The following is a 16,144-nucleotide window of genomic DNA, read 5'->3' on the forward strand; positions in this document are numbered from 1 at the left end:
CACGTTCAACATTAACTGCATCATGCCCCAAAGGTATGCAAATATATTCAGAAAGAAAAAGAGAACAACATTACAAAGCTACCAGTGCTATCCCCAAAGAAGCCCACTGAAGTTTCCCAGAGCAGGATCTGGCTCCCCCTGCGTCAGAAAGCAAGCGCCATTAGGAACGTAGGTCTGCCTTCTGCACTCACTGTAATCAGAATACTCTCAAGTGCCATTAATGAGCACACAAAACATCTCTGCCCCATTTAGAAGCGCTTGGAAGCGAAGCCAGATGGAATTGCAGCATACCAGCATATTGTAGAATTACAAATGTGCAGTGGAGCAGTTTTGGCTCGTATGTCCTTCTACAGGTGTGCAGAGCAGAAGCTGTTATTTCAAGGAGCATCCTGAGTTATTTATACTGTTTATGCCTTCTGTGATGAAGTTGCACTGTGTAGTAGCTCCACCTTCAAACCAAGAAAATGCTAATTATGGTGGAAAGTTTTCTTGGCTAAACATGTTGTGTCAGATTGGGTTTCTATTATTATTATTTTGGCTGCACTCTCCATTCATGAATTTACTTTAATTGTACTAAAACTGAGAACAGGCTAGTAGCTTATCTTCAGAAAGTACCTGTGCCTTAAAAATAGAAAAGACTAAGGTTTGTTTTGATTGAAATCTCTCCCTCCCCTTCTCTGCAGCAAAAGGAGGAAAGAATGAGTAAACCATGCCAGGACTAGATTTATTATCAGGGGGGTTTTGGCAGATAATCCCAGCAAGTAAAGTATGATAAGGGCTCCACCAATCTGTAAGGACTAGTATGTATTTTCTTTTATGTAGATTTTCTATGCCTAATTCACCCATTTTCATGTTTGCTTTCCCCATTTTTTTAAAAAAAGGTTTCTTCTGTTTCTCAATCCTCCTATTAATAAGTCATTCAAAAGAGGATTTTTTTGCATTAAAAATGGAACATTGCAAAAATTTAGCGTCAAACTCTGGGAATATAAGGACTCATTTATCCTATTGAATTAGGCAGTTTCCACCCTCCATTAGTGGATTTTTTGCTCCATACATTTTTTTTTTTTAATAGGAAATGACACATTCCATCAGAAAAAGCTCTCCAAGCCCCAAATTCCCAGTCACTGAAACAGAAGAAACTTAAACAAGGAGTGCAACTATTAGACCATATAAAGCATTTGGAAGAGGTACTTCAGAAATTCTGTTGGTGCAAGTGAATCACCCTTTTTTGAAGCGTTAAACTCACAGCACCCTTTGAAAGACTTGCACAGCCTCTTTGAAGCTGTCCCCGGCTCTCCGTGCAGGTGCGTGCGTAGATAACACTAACTCTGGGATTGTCAGCAAAGCAGTGGGCATGCTCGTACAAATGGAGATAGCAAAGGAGAGCCTTCGAAACAGCCATGCAGCAGGGTGGCCAGTGATGAGAGGAGCATCACAGTGATGCGTCGCAAGCTCTACACTGACTTGACAAAGTGTCTGCCCATTTTGTACGTGTGTCATGATGTCACATTCCTATATGAAAGAAGCAGAGCTTGTGTTGTGATGGCACAGTGCTGCTGTTATCATTTTGACAGAAGTGGTGGATCCTGCAGATGCTTCTGCAATCATGCAGATCTTCCAAAGAAAGTGGACTCTAAAGCTTTGAGAAAGAAAGCCCCTTTTTCACATGTTGGACACAGCCCTACTAACTATATCCCACACTGAGGGAGAATATCTAATGTGTATGAAGATGTATCTATGCTTGGTGACATAGCCTCCTTCACTTCAGGGGAGAAAGCAGGCTTGTGTTCCCTTGAATGTTTGGATTTCCTTAACTGGATAAGATATCTAAGCACCTATAAGGCTATGTTCTGGACAAGTCATGGTGGTACAGTTTGAAAACCCTTGTTTTCAGCACATAGAAAAGTATATTCATCTCTGTCCAAGAGGCCTCATGTATGTTGATTGTTCAGCTATGAGCCATTTTATAGTAGGCAATTCTTCCTCCACAGTGTGATCAGATTATGCATTAGATGTATGTATGTATGTATGTATGTGGTTAGTAAATTTAAAGGCTGCCCACCTCATGTACATGACTCTGGGTGGCTCACAATTAAAACGGAATAAAGACAGTAAAAAACAACCAATTTTTTTTAAAAAACTGACATAAAAATAGCAGACAAGAAGACTCATAAACACTCAAACAACCCATGACGTGGGCTCACCCATGCTATCAGGGCCCCAGGCTCGATGGCAAAGCCAGGTTTTGAAAGCCCTGCAAGAAGCCAGCAGGGTCAGGTTTCTGGGGGGATGATGTTTCAGAAGGTGAGCACCACAGCAGAAAAGGCTGTCCTCCTGGGCCCCAACAGATGACACTAGCCAACGCAGCTTGTGGAGCAGAGGTGTCACATGTGCAGAACGACCAGCACCCATAACAGCCCACGCCACCCAATTCTGCACCAGTTGAAGCCTCCAAATACTCTTCAGGGAGAGCTCCACATAGAGCTTGTTGCAGTTATCCATTCAGGAGATGACTAAGGCACAAGTTCTGAGCAGGGCTCCCTCAGTCCAGGAACAAGCACAACTGGCATGCCACACACACAAAGCTGTGCAAAGTATGCCGTTGATTCAGCCTATGAATAGTACAGGAAGTCTGCTTGCTTTACTTGAAACAGCTTCCACTACGTTGTCTGGAAGCCATATTTGCAGTTTTGGTATGGGCTTTAACTCAACTGTAATCTCCATATTTCATTCCCTGTATATTAGGTACATGGATCTAAGTAGGCAATAGATCCATTTATGAGAGCATGAGTGCAGGTGCATTGAAGGATCAAGACTTTGTTCAATCATCTTGATCTGTCATTTATCATTTATGATACATTGGGGCCATCATACCATAAGTGCAGCAACCCCACTCCACACTTTGTACAGTTGTCCACAGGCTCTGAAGGGACTGGCAGTCAGTGCTTCATGTGTTTCTGCTTTTTATTTTCAAAAATGTCTTACAGGTTTCTCGCAGCAAGCAAAACACAAAAAACTAAATAGTTTCTGTGTACATGCATTTGGTCAAGACAAAAGTACACAGAACCATGCTGACTTCATTTCTTCCCCTCCTGACCTGGAATGAGTCTCATGCCTGACACAAATATAGTTCTTTTTAGGTTTGTACATGAATTATGGGGCTATTTGTATTACCTCCTTGCTATTTGTAATAACTCTTGCTTTAGAAAATGCACTTTCGCCCCCTTTTCTTATTTGAATACTTAACCAAAGATACAGATTAAAAAAAAAGGATCCTAGCCTAACGAAGCTAGATTTAGGAAGCAGGGCCAGATTCTACTCTTAAATCATCTTATATTTTTTTAATTATGTCAAGGTTAGCCCTTCTTCTTCCCTTATTAGTTAGGAAACTCTTAGTACAACCCGATGCCTTCTGGATGTCCTGGATTAAAACTTCTCCAATTCCCAGTAATGGCGGCAGGAAATGATAGGGATTGTTGTCCGATACATACGGAATAAGGATATTGAGCTTAAGGAAAACCGAGGCAAAGGGGATGTGATTTTGGGGTGCTCATGGCTCATGAGATCCATCATGATATGCCACAAACTTGGGAGCGAAGGAACAAACAACCTCAGGAAGGCGAATGGTACACACGGAATTTCACCGTTCAGAGCAGACTGAAGTCCTCGGGGCCTCTGATTAAACACAGGAATCGCCAGTTTGAATGAGCTCAGAATCTGATTCATCCAGCCCTCTGTTTCACCATGGCTCACTTTGGGACATGAACATGAGTGCACCTTTTTGTTGTGATTCTTGGCAACTGTATTCAGAGGGGAAAATGGTCCTCCAATACTTCTTCCTTTATTCACAAGTGAGAACAGAATTTCCATTTGTGCAGCAACATTTGTGCAGTAATTTAGAAGTCATCTTTTATGATTATATTTAAATAATCAGCATTTATTGGCATGTTTTATGAAGTACATCATTGATATTAATATAATGATGAAGTACATTTATATTAATACTTTATACATATTTCTATTTATGCTCATTTATGGTAATTTTAATTTAAATAACTTATGAGTTGCTTTTCAGGACAGTTAACATGGACATGATATGGTAGCTATGCAAAGTAGTATGTGACAGAAGAACATTTTAAAGGCCCATTAGTTGAATATCATAATGAGCCAGGTTGAGTAAATACGTGTGTGTGTGTGTGAATATATACACACACACACACACACGCATACACACACCTCATTCAGCCAGCCAGCCAGCCAGCCAGCCCTGAAAAGTAACTAATCTGTCTGGTGAATTTGCCTATTCCTAAGGATACATCTATTATTCCTAAGGCTGCATCTCATAACAAAAAAGACGATAAATGCAATAATTTAATTATTGTAAACTATATGTTTAAGAGGTGTTGAAATACGTCAGAAGCAGAATGGGGGGAGATTTTTTTTAGCTCATTGAATATTAACTCAAGTTTTGCTTCATGCTATATATGATATGATTATTTTTCCACTGATACTGGAATTTGCAAAGTGGCTTTTTGTTAAAATTGCTAGGAAACTTTTTAAAATATCTACTACTTAAATAAAAGAAGGAGAAATTGGCAAGCAATTGGTGAATTTATTAGCACTTACAAATACTTCAGATATGAGCATACCAACAAAGACTATAAATGTGTATCCACATTCATAGGTATTTGAATATCTAAGGTGTTATTAGGTATTAGATATTAGAGTCACTTGGATTGAGATGGCCGGCTATAGAAATTGCATAAATAAATACACAAATATTTTATAATATGTACCAATACATTGGCAATAACTACCAGTTTCTCCTACTTATATTGAAGACATTGGATAGTTTTAAAAGCTTCCTAGCAATGTTAATTTGCCAGCTGTTAGGGGGGATGTTTAGCAACCACAGTTATGGTGATGAAAAAGTAACTTTGCAACCAATCCTCGCATTTACAACCTTTTCAGGTCTGTAAAGCAAAGGAAGGCTGAAGTAAGATCATAAGCACAGGTGTGGTTTCATTTAGTGACCACTTCGCTTAATGACCAAGTTGCTGGTCCCAATTGTGGTTGCTAAACGAGGACTACCTGTACAAACTTCTGTATGCTCTGGATAATCAGTATCTTTTTTTTTTGCTAACCATAGCATAGCCATAAGCCCTGGTAGAGGATCCCAGCTGGCATAGATGCCATCTACTGAGACAGTTTCCTGCACCCAGCTAATATGTCAGCTTTGTCCTGTGCTGAATAATGCCTTATATTTATGGATAATGTGAAGTCTGTCATGTTACCTCATTTTTTAAAAATTGCAGCTGTTGTGCTTTTGCTGGGTGATCATATGGTATATTGGTATCAGCTCTAACATCTTAATGGCTCTTTTGATTAGCCTATCGGAACTCCCTGTAAGGCTGCAAGGCTGAGGATAAATTCAGAATTTAGTAACTTCAGTGGGATTTCTGAGAAAGAACTGTACTGCAGTGTTACTTTATTAAAATAGGTATAATTATTTACATCCTATGTACATAGCACATACCAAACATCAGCATTTTCTTGCAATTATACCCTTATTCATTCAACAATGAAAGAGAGGCTTGTTTATCTTGGCATTAGATGCATAACTTGAGTGGTCATTTAGGGTGATTCCTTATCATAGCACTTTATTTACTGTAAGGATATTTTTATTTTATCCAGCCAAGTTCTAATAGCATAGTTGTTTTTTCTGGAAACTGTTTACCTGCAACCAGTTATGATGCTGAGGCTTTAGTTAAAATAACGTATGCACTATAATTCTATATTTAAAAAGTAACATAATGTTCTGAGTTTCCTGAATATACACAGAACTGCTTATTTAAAAAAACATATATTTTATGAGTTTTTGTGAATAGAAGAGCTGGTGGTTTTAACCATGGTAGACAGGTTCTTTGAGATATTGGTTCTTCCTGTGATGCCAGTCATAAGCTGGAATAGGGTGTACCAAGTAGTAACTCTGCTTCTGGAATAGGGAAGATGACCTCAGCAGGGCCTCTGCTTTACTGGGCCCCTTTCTGCTTATTTGCTTACTCCATTCCCATAGAAATCAACACAACTGCTCAGGCTGAGAATATCAGTTAAGCAGAAGAGAACCTAGTAAAAAGGTATCACAACAGAAAGTTCACCACCAGGGCCTAAGTCTCCAGGATCAATAGTAGGTCTTCCAGCGCCTGCCTTATGGTCAGACTAGAATTAACCGTAGGCATTCTATTCAACCGCAAGTTGATTATGGGTTACTTTCTAATATTTTTTCTTGTGATAAGTTTAATGGATGATCATCCTCCTACATGTAATTGTATTAGAAATATATATATATATACCAGTATTATGCTTGATTTTTCAGGTTAAGGTCTGATTGTGACTTGGTCCTACTGATGCCAACTGAGTTTTAGTTTAAGTCTTCACTACACTATTAGACCTCAGGAAAAAACTATACTATTGATGTTTTACAGTATTTTAAGATCTACCTGCCTGTCTTTTCATTTAAAATATTTTGACCTCTGTATCTTTTTCATGTACTAAAACTCCTGGAAAAATGAGCAACATTTGTACCATTATGCTTTCCATATCAAGAAGAAGTTGGATTGGGATGGAAAGTCCACATACTGAGTTTATACATACAGCCTGTGTTGATACAAAGTGTATGAGTTTTAATACTCTGCATAATCTCACTCAGCCTTTGAGCAGAATACAGAACATACAGGTACAGTCTCCTTATGCAAGAGGAGGACAAGGCCACTTGCTTCTTCATGCACTAGCTCTCTGGGTAGATCTACACAGCCACTTTGCCCTGGTATGAGGACAGTGCATTAATGGTTTCCTGAACACATGCCTCATCCTGTGTCTCAGTGTCCTCCTGAGTTGCTACACTCTGGAAGTGATATAGTCCCTAATATCCCACTTCAAGACACTGGATGCAGGCAATATGGGGCATGTCCCGTTGGAGTCCCCCATTGGGGGGAGATGGGCAGGGGACAAATTTAATAAATAAAAATAAATGTTGAAGTCCTCACTTCTCCTCATAATACATTCTTGGGGTAGCTTACAGCTCTCACACTAAACCCCGTTCTCAAACTCCAGCTCTTCAGGAGCACCTATCCAGTGACTACATCTTGGCTGCACAAATCCAGATCGCTAGATGGCAGCCAAGGAATGCAAAAACCTTAACTCTTTGTTGCCAACTAGTGGTCATTAGGGCAGACAATTCATCAGTTGACCCATAGACCATCATCATTGATCAGTCAATTGATGGGACAAGAGGAAAAAAAAAAATCTTGTGGTGCATAACCACAGTATTGCGGATTATTACTTTTCTTCTGGTACTTCCACTTCTGTTTCTGCCTGCACCACAACTGAGATTGAGGAAGAGTACAATCTGTCAAAACCCTTGGTTTCTCTTATGAGGGCAAAGAAAGTGAGTGGAAGATAGAGATTTGTTGAAACTGCCTTTTCCAGCATAAGAAGACACACTCCTTTGAGTTACATGATAATTAATATTGGAAAGAGTCTGTCCCTTGAAAAACAAATGGTCAAGTAGACTGACTTGTTTTTTTAAGCGAATAAGCTGATAATGTTAACTTTTCTCTTACCTTTAAGCATCCTAATTTATTTCCCTAGTTTTATTTCTGTCATTGAAATCCATGTGCATACATCCAAGTGGTAAAATAAGTATTGGGTTACTTGGGTTTATGACTGCTCTGATCCACAAACAAAAAATAGCCTTCTCCCCCTTATTTCTAAACGAGGATCTTGCTTTCCTTCAATGTGTGTTCCCAAGTGACATCCTGAGTGGAAGCTATAGGAGAGGTCACAGCTAAATCCAGTCTCCTTGGAGGTAAAAAGGTTCAAGGTATTTCCTCAAAAACCACATAATTAAGAGAAATCTTCCATCACTGTTGCGGAGCTATTTCGCAAAGTACACTTTTTCAGCAGGTAGCAAAGTTCGTGAATAGAAGCATTCATTTCTTTCAACCTTGTCCCCAGCAAACATCTGATTCATGAAGGAGAACACCCCATGTGTAAACAGGTGCTCAGGTATTTAACAAAATGTTTTTAGCCCTTTTCTTTTGTAGCATAATAAATCAGTGTTTGAATGTGTTTTTTTAAAACAGGATAGATTTTGAATGTCTGTATTTTTAAAGGCAGGATCAGTTGTTTATGCTCTGTATCTGCCTCCCATCTTCTCAAGAACTCCCTTGTGTTTTAGAAAATCCCATTTCCCCTTTAAAATTCATAATCTTGTTATATTTTGAAAGATGGATGCACCTTTTTTTTTTTGAATCTGCATATATGGAAATGAATGTAACCAAAGGGTTTAACATCTGAAGCAGTTAATTCGTGTCTGCTTCCTGATCAGCTTCAGTGAAACTGATTCATTGCATTGCATTTGCATTCCGTCTGAAGCCACTTAAGATGAATACCTGATCAGGATTCAGTACTGTTCTCAGTGGAACTGTGGTTTCTAAATAACTGAAGATACAGCAGTGATAATCCACCAAATAAATGCTGGAAGACCATCTTTATACCTTTTCTGTTACATGAAAAATTTCATTGCCAAATAATTTCTTCCAGATATGTCTGTCAAGAACCTTACATGAACTATTTTTCAGACATATACTTACAGCTCTTTGTAAGATGGAAGCAAAAGAGGTTGCATTCCTAACAGAGTATTTTCTGTTTAATTATAAATAATTATAAATATAATAATAATTATAAATAATCAGCTGGTTCAAAATGCAGCTGCATGGGCAATTTTGAGTGCCCGAAGAACGGCACATATGACACCTTTACTGTGCGAGCTGCATTGGGTCCCAGTCTGCTTCCAGGTCCAATTCAAAATGATGTTTATTACCTTTAAAGCTCTACATGGCATGGGTCCAGGTTACCTGAGGGACCATCTCACCCCCATCACATCAACCCATCCCACCGGGTCAGGCAGAGAGGGCATGTTGTGGATCCCATCAGCAAGAGAATGTTGGCTGGTGGGGCCCAGGAGGAGAGCCATCTCTGCCGTTTCCCCCACCCTTTGGAATATTCTCCCCCTAGAGGTGGGGCAGGCCCCCACACTCCCGGCCTTCTGGAAAGGATTAAAGACCTGGCTCTGCCAAGTTGCATGGGGTGATAATGATCTTACCCAATACTGGGGGTGGCTGGCACCTTGATGAGGCTCCCTGAGTGACTGCCAATTATTCTTGGATCCATTTATTTTCTATTTATTAATAGTAGATTGTAATTTTGTAATTTTAATTGATTTTAACTGTTCTGTAAACCACCCAGAGTCATTTCAATGAGATGGGTGGTGACAAATTTGATATATAAAAATAAATAAAATAAATTTTTAATTTTCATTCTGTAATTTTCACTCTATAGCTAATGCTGACATGCACAAAATGGTAAGCATCTTTGATACTAGCATTTCTATTTTTAACATAGGCATTCAGGTAACACCCTTGTCTATCCCTAACTGCTATCTTACAGGTAGTAAATTAAAACGACATCCCTGTTTCTTTAAATAAATTAATGAGATATTAATATTGTTCCTTTTTATCTGTGACCAACATAATGGAGCTTTGCAGTTCCACTGTTGCTCTGCCTGACATTTTAGTGTCATTTTAACCACTCTACAAATTGTTTGTTTCTTTGTCACATTTACATTTCAGTTATCTTTTCCCTAAGGGAAGGATTAAGGCTTAAAATTCCTTACCTTTGTTGAATGTGACTTTTTTCTTTCCAACATTTTTATAATGGATATTCAGAAATTGTGATACTTGGCACAGAAGACCATGATGTGAACCAAAATTGAAAAATCAATAAATAATGAAATATGGGAATACTAATATTCTCACCAGCATAGTCAAAGAGAGTGAAAAGTGTTCAACTGTTATAGCCTTTCCCAACCTGATCCCCTCCAGATCAGGGGTTTTGAGAGAAATAACAAGAATGAGGAAGTGTGATTTAAATGTTTGTAAATCTCCATTGTATATACATATTTGAATAAGAAAGAATGTTTTCTTTGGATCTATTCAATTACCTTTCCCTACCTAATTTTTTTTTTTTTTTTTACTTTAAATGAACTACAAAATGTTTTGAATTGGTTCAGTTTGGCACAGAGAAATCCTTGCTTCCAATTCCATATTATCATACCTTCCACTAAATCTCAGTATTTTCCCTCTTTCCCTTCCATTTCCATGTAGTCCATCAAAAGTGGAAAGAACATGGAAAATGCAAGGTACAAGAATAGCTCTCCTTCTACTTTGTCTAACCAGAAGTCGACTTTCTCACCATGGTGGTTGTCCTCCACTTACGCAGCTGTCAAGAGATTATAGAAGTGCAGTGGAAATACGCATGCCATATTTTATTTACATATCAACACTTGGCATGACGTACCATGTTTAAAAGCTCATGAAAAGCTGCTCATGCTATTATTATATCACTGGTATTTGAAAATCAGGTTAGATTTATTTCTGTTACTGTATTTATTTACTTTGCTAAAAGTTGTTTTTTTTTTAAGTTAAGCTAAGCTAAGCTAAAAATGACAATATTTTTTGAACACTGGTATTTTGCCAGAAACTGACTAGGCTTTTTTCAATGCATCCCAGGGTGCTATTCAGCATGAAGGTGCATGTTTGTGTTTAGCAGAACATACTCTTTGCAAGAGAAGAAATTTAACATGACCAATTATTGGCTACAAACAAATATGTCATCATTAGAATGCCATTGCTTATTTTTCATCTGTATCTGCCAGAATTTGGGTCTGTAGTATATATATATTACTTTGATAGGTTTTAGTCTTGCAAGAATCATTTCTCAGAATGGGTAGTTGATACCCTACAAGAGTTACATTCAGTATTCCTGGGGAAGGCTGGAATATTATAATTAATGGGTACAAGGGGGTGGAGAATGAACCTGAGCAGCCTCAGATGAATATTTTCTTTTTTGTGTGTATGTGAGACCAAAAAGGTCATCCAATGCTTGTGCAGCAGTAAACAGACTAGTTCTATTAAATGAACAGTAAATAATACTTGTATCCAAGTGTAGATAATTTTCCAGAAGGAGTTTGCAATTGATGCCCAATACTCTGGGGGTGATGTAAAGCAATGAAAAATTCTTTACCCAGAACTCAGTTTTGGCAGACTGGACATAGTTCAAATGCTAGTCATGGGAAAGTGATATTTTCTACCATAAAATAGAAACTAATGGAACTGCTTCCTTGATTGTAATTACCACCTGAGTGTAGTAATGTATGTGTATGTAATTGTATGTTGTATGTAAATGTGTATGTATGTTGTAATGTAGCAGTGTATGGGGTGTCCAGGATGGGGTAGCACCTCTGGTGGAGGGGCCTGCCATGCCCTTTCTGGGGCTGCTCGTTCACCTTTGGTCCTCGCCTGTGGCTCCAAGTGGCTATAATATGTGCAGCGGCAATACCCTGGTCAACCATCTCAGCAGGTGGGCCAAACCAGGTGAGAGTAGCCAATGGGTCTTCAACTCTCAGTGAGATAGGGGATTTGTCTATCCTAGCATGTGAAGTCTGGTCCTGGCAGATTGCACAGAGGAGACTGATCAATGGTCCAACAGTTAAGAAGGCAGGCCCAGCAGGCATTGTGGAGTGCTAAGAGCACAAGACACTTAGACATCCTGGTCATCCACTGCAGCAGAAGAGGTCTCCAGTCATAACGGTTCTCCATGCCATTGGATTAAGGCCTGTTATGCTGAAAGAGTGGGACTCCCCCCGTGCATCGGCTGTTCCACTTGAAACTCCATCACACACAGGTTTCTGTTGTGTGATTCATCTTCATCTACAACTCGTCTGCAAATCATCTCAGTCCAAACCTAATTCATTGAGCTCTGTACGATATGGGGGAGTGGTGAAGGAACAGGTGGAGATGACCACTGGCAGTTATAGTCACAAACCAGCACATGGGCGGCCCTTGGACCAGTGGTTATTCATCTCAGTACCTGGGACAACAGAGATGTCTGGCAGCATCTAGAGTGACTGGGCAGCCCTTCTAAGATAGCACTGTCCACCCTTGCATGAGGGAGGGGTTTGAAAAGGTACCCTAAACATTGCTTGCCCCACAATATCTAGCTAGCTAACCGTAGCTGGCAGATCATCTCCTTAGCGGTCAAGCATCAAGAAAAACGAATCAAAGAAGACTCATTTTTGGAGCCTGGAACAGCCACACCTCACTGGATAGAGACAAGGTGTCAAGGCCTGAAAGATGAACAGCACTCATGGCAGCCAGACTTCGCCATTATAGCATTGACATTGCTGCACTTAGTGAGACCAGGCTGGCAGAGGAGGGTTCATTACAAGAAGTAGTGAGTGGATATATGTTCTTCTGGGAAACCACAGACTGGCAACAGTACTCATGGGGTAGGTTTTGCAATCAAAACTGCTCTGCTGAAGAACATCTCTACTCCACCCACTGGAATAAATGAATGCATTATGAAGTTCCACTTTCCTCTCAGCAAGTCCCGGTATAGCACCACTGTCAGAGCTTACGCACTAACTCTCATGAGTCCAGATGAAGACAAGGTTTCTACGAGGACCTGGACCAGATTATTCGAACAATCCCCACCAGCAACAAACTTGTCATTCTGGGCAACTTCAACGCTAGGGCAGGGACAGATAGTGACAACTGGGACAACTGAGTCCTCAGGAGACATGGGGTGGGAAAACTAAATAGCAGTGGCCTGCTGCTTCTGAGCAAATGTGCCAAGCACAACCTGTGCATCACTAACACAATGTTTGGACTTGCAAACAAGTACAAAACTACCTGGATACATCCCAGGTCCAAACACTGTACCTACTTGACTATGTCATAGTATGTCAGTGCAACCTTAGAGATGTCACTATCACCTGAGCCATGCGAGGTGCTGAGTGCTGGACAGATCACACACTAGTCCTAACAGTCCTCAACCTGCACAAAATTAGCTCCTCTACATCGTAAGCAACCAAGGACTGTCAGAAAGTCATTCAACATCGGCAGACTGCAACACCCAGGCCAAGTCCAATGTTTGCAAGTTGTACTTAATGTTTGCAAGTTGTACTTAATGAAAAACACTCTGGCAATTTACTGCTTATAGGAACCTGTTCTGAAAAGTGAATGCAGTTTAAAGATGTCATCCTGCAGACTGCAAGAACTGTACTTGGACTGAAAACCTAGGCACATCAAGACTAGTTTGATGAAAGCCATGAGACAATGGAGCGCAGGGCGGTGGGGGCAACTCGGGCTTTGTGCAATAGTGCTGGGGTGGCTGGCTGTGGTGTGGGGCTTGAAGCAGCATTTCTCAGTGGCAGCAGTGGTGCTGGAGCTGAAGTAGAAGCCTGGGATAGCTGTGGCAGCTGGCTGACACTGCTGAGGGCCCCGGGCCTCTACTTCAGCCCCAACCCTGGCGCTGCCGCCAAGTGCCACTGTGCAGGGCAGCCAAAAAGGCATAGATCGGGGGGAGAGATAGGTGGGGGGAGTTGCAGCACCCCTGTGGTTGTAACTGCAGGCAGGCTGCAAAGCACCCAAATTTTGATCACGTGACCACGGTGTTGCAACAGCCATAACTTTGGCCACAGGTCTTAAGTCCATTTTTTTCAGCAGTGTTGTAATTTTGAAGTCGATAAATGAATGGTCGTTAAGCAAGGACTACCAGTACTTGTTATTCAGTATAATAATATGTGTCATCCCTTCCCCATAACAGTTGAATGTGTGGGATAAAAACATTCACTTTCTTAGGTGATAAGAAAATAAAGTTTCAGACACCACAGAGCAAGTCATTTTGTAGTACTTCACCTCAGAAATCATGCCACTTTTCTGTCTCTCCTTTCCCCCATTCAGTCATACAGTCCTTCCACGAGTTGTCACCAAATTTCAGTGGAAATACATATGCAGGAAGTAAGCTCTTGAGCACTTCCCTAGGTTGTGAAAAGAATGATGTCTATCTCCCTTTTCCTGTCTTTTGCAATAAATGTAGCTAAATTGCATTCTCTTTAGACATTAACAGGACTATCACTTAGTCTGCCTTCCGTAGATGTGTTCACCTTAGGACATGAAACAAACTTGAAATCCTCCTTGTTGCTTTTCAGTTGGCTCAGAATCTTCTTAGTATAAATGCTAAGTATAAATGTAGCTTGCACATGAAACATATAAAATCATTTCCAATCAATTTAGGAGAGAGTCTCTGGAATACTACATGGCAGTTTAGACTTGACTGAGGTTGAAGAATACACATTGCATGAATTTTTAGAAAAATTTGCATTCAAAATTTTTACAGCAGCTTGGGATCATATACAGTGGTACCTCTAGTTACAAACTTAATCTGTTCCATGACTCTGGTTGCAACTTGAGTTGGTCGCAACTCGAGTTAAATTTTCCCATAAGGTTCAATGTAAATACAGTTCATCCGTTCCGCCCTCCGAATTTGGTCGCACCACGAGGCAAATTTCCCCCATAAGGTTCAATGTAAATACATATGGTTAAACAGTTCTGAAACATATGCATTTTATTTTTAAACCACAAAAACATGAAAATAGTCGAGATGGTCGACTTCGCCATCTTGTACTCCAAGGCCAGATCAGTCACACGAATACCACGATCGTGCTTTTCTATAATGTCCTTCTTAAGTTCGATTGTCACTTTTTTCTTCAAAGCCTTATTCTTGCCAAGCCTGCTCTGCATTTTCTTTGGAGCCATGCTGACAAGCACACCAAACACCTTCCAAACGCCACAACACACACCACAAGCTTCACCAAACATCCCCTTGCTACCGCGATCTCGCCCACAGGAAGCCGCGACCGCGTGGCAGCAGGGAAAATGGCCACGGATCCGGTTCGTAACTCGAGGTGGAGTTTGCAAGTTGAGGTAAATTTTTGGGGCCGGAGCTGGTCGTATCTCGAAAAATTCATAAGGAGGGCCGTTCGTAACTCGAGGTACCACTGTAGTGCTTTTATTGATTGACTGACTGACTGCATCCTGCACTGCATATTATATGTAAAATTACTAGATAATATTGATTGTATAGATTCAAATATAAAATTGTGTTTGTGCACACATCTATGTGTACTATGACATTTGGCATCAAATTTATCCTATCCTAATCCTATCTATCTACCTATCTCTTAGCACTAGGGGTAAAAATACTGTAGATGATTTTTAATTTGAAAATATGTATCAAAGAGTAAAATTACAAAGTATGAAGTACAAAAAAGAAAAAAAACCCAAGTTCAGTAGAGAGGAGAGAGGTTCAAAAGCTGTATGGTTCAGGGAGAAAGCTGTTTTCAGTGAAATGTTTGAAACCAGTATCTATAAATAGTATTATTATTTGGTCACAGTGTATGTTCTATGACATGAATGTGCTTATTTATCTATATTCACGTGCTATAAAGATACTGCCAGACATTGAAAAAGTAATTTGAACACTACATAAAAGTAGGAAGTATACTTGCGAACCGCTTAAGTTGCAATTCTTTACCCTCATACATTAAATTAAGCTCCCTTGAACTTAGCTGGATTGACTTTTAAATAAGTGTATATAGAAGAAATGAAAAAGTACAGATATTTTTGGAAATTCCTTTTGGTCTGTGAGTAGTGTAAGGTAGCCCTATAGGGAAATGGCACCTTTTCACTTTTCATGAAATGGTGCTTTCAATTTTTTTTAAGGTTTTCAAGTATTTTATGTGTGATAATAGAATTTTGTATTAATTATGTACTTAATCTGGTATTTTGAAAAAGAGAAAACAGTTGTAGCAAATTCTACATATTCTAAAGAAAGAAACAGCAGAAATGTGTTATGAAAAATTGTATCTTGTGCTATTTATTAGCTGCTTCCTATTTTGTATGGGTTTTTTTTTAGTTTTTATTCTTTCCAACTTAAAGGAATGTTGGAAAAAATTAAGTAAAGGGTCTCAGGCCTGTCTCTCTGCCTGTCAGCATGATAACTCACCAAAATAGAACAGAATGTAACCCTATTTGATGTGGCTGGGGAGACAATCTGCAAAAGAAAGTTTGAGTTTGAAAATGGGTCAGATCTATCCAAAGGCTATAGAGAAAAAAAATAATACAAATTCTCCCACTGCATCCCCTGTAGGAGAGGAAGTTGGGCACTGGGTTACAATGCT

General features: G+C 39.7%; 1 protein-coding gene across 7 annotated transcripts in view; it reads left to right on the plus strand.

Annotated features, from left to right (window-relative positions):
- NT5DC1 (5'-nucleotidase domain containing 1) overlaps positions 1 to 16,144 on the plus strand; it is a 94,130-nt gene that overhangs the window by 20,029 nt on the left and 57,957 nt on the right. The window lies entirely within an intron of this gene.

Source organism: Python bivittatus, unplaced genomic scaffold, assembly GCF_059951505.1.
Source record: "Python bivittatus isolate LINGU-HERP-01145 unplaced genomic scaffold, Pbiv_v1 ctg000020_np1212, whole genome shotgun sequence".
NCBI lineage: Eukaryota > Metazoa > Chordata > Lepidosauria > Squamata > Pythonidae > Python > Python bivittatus.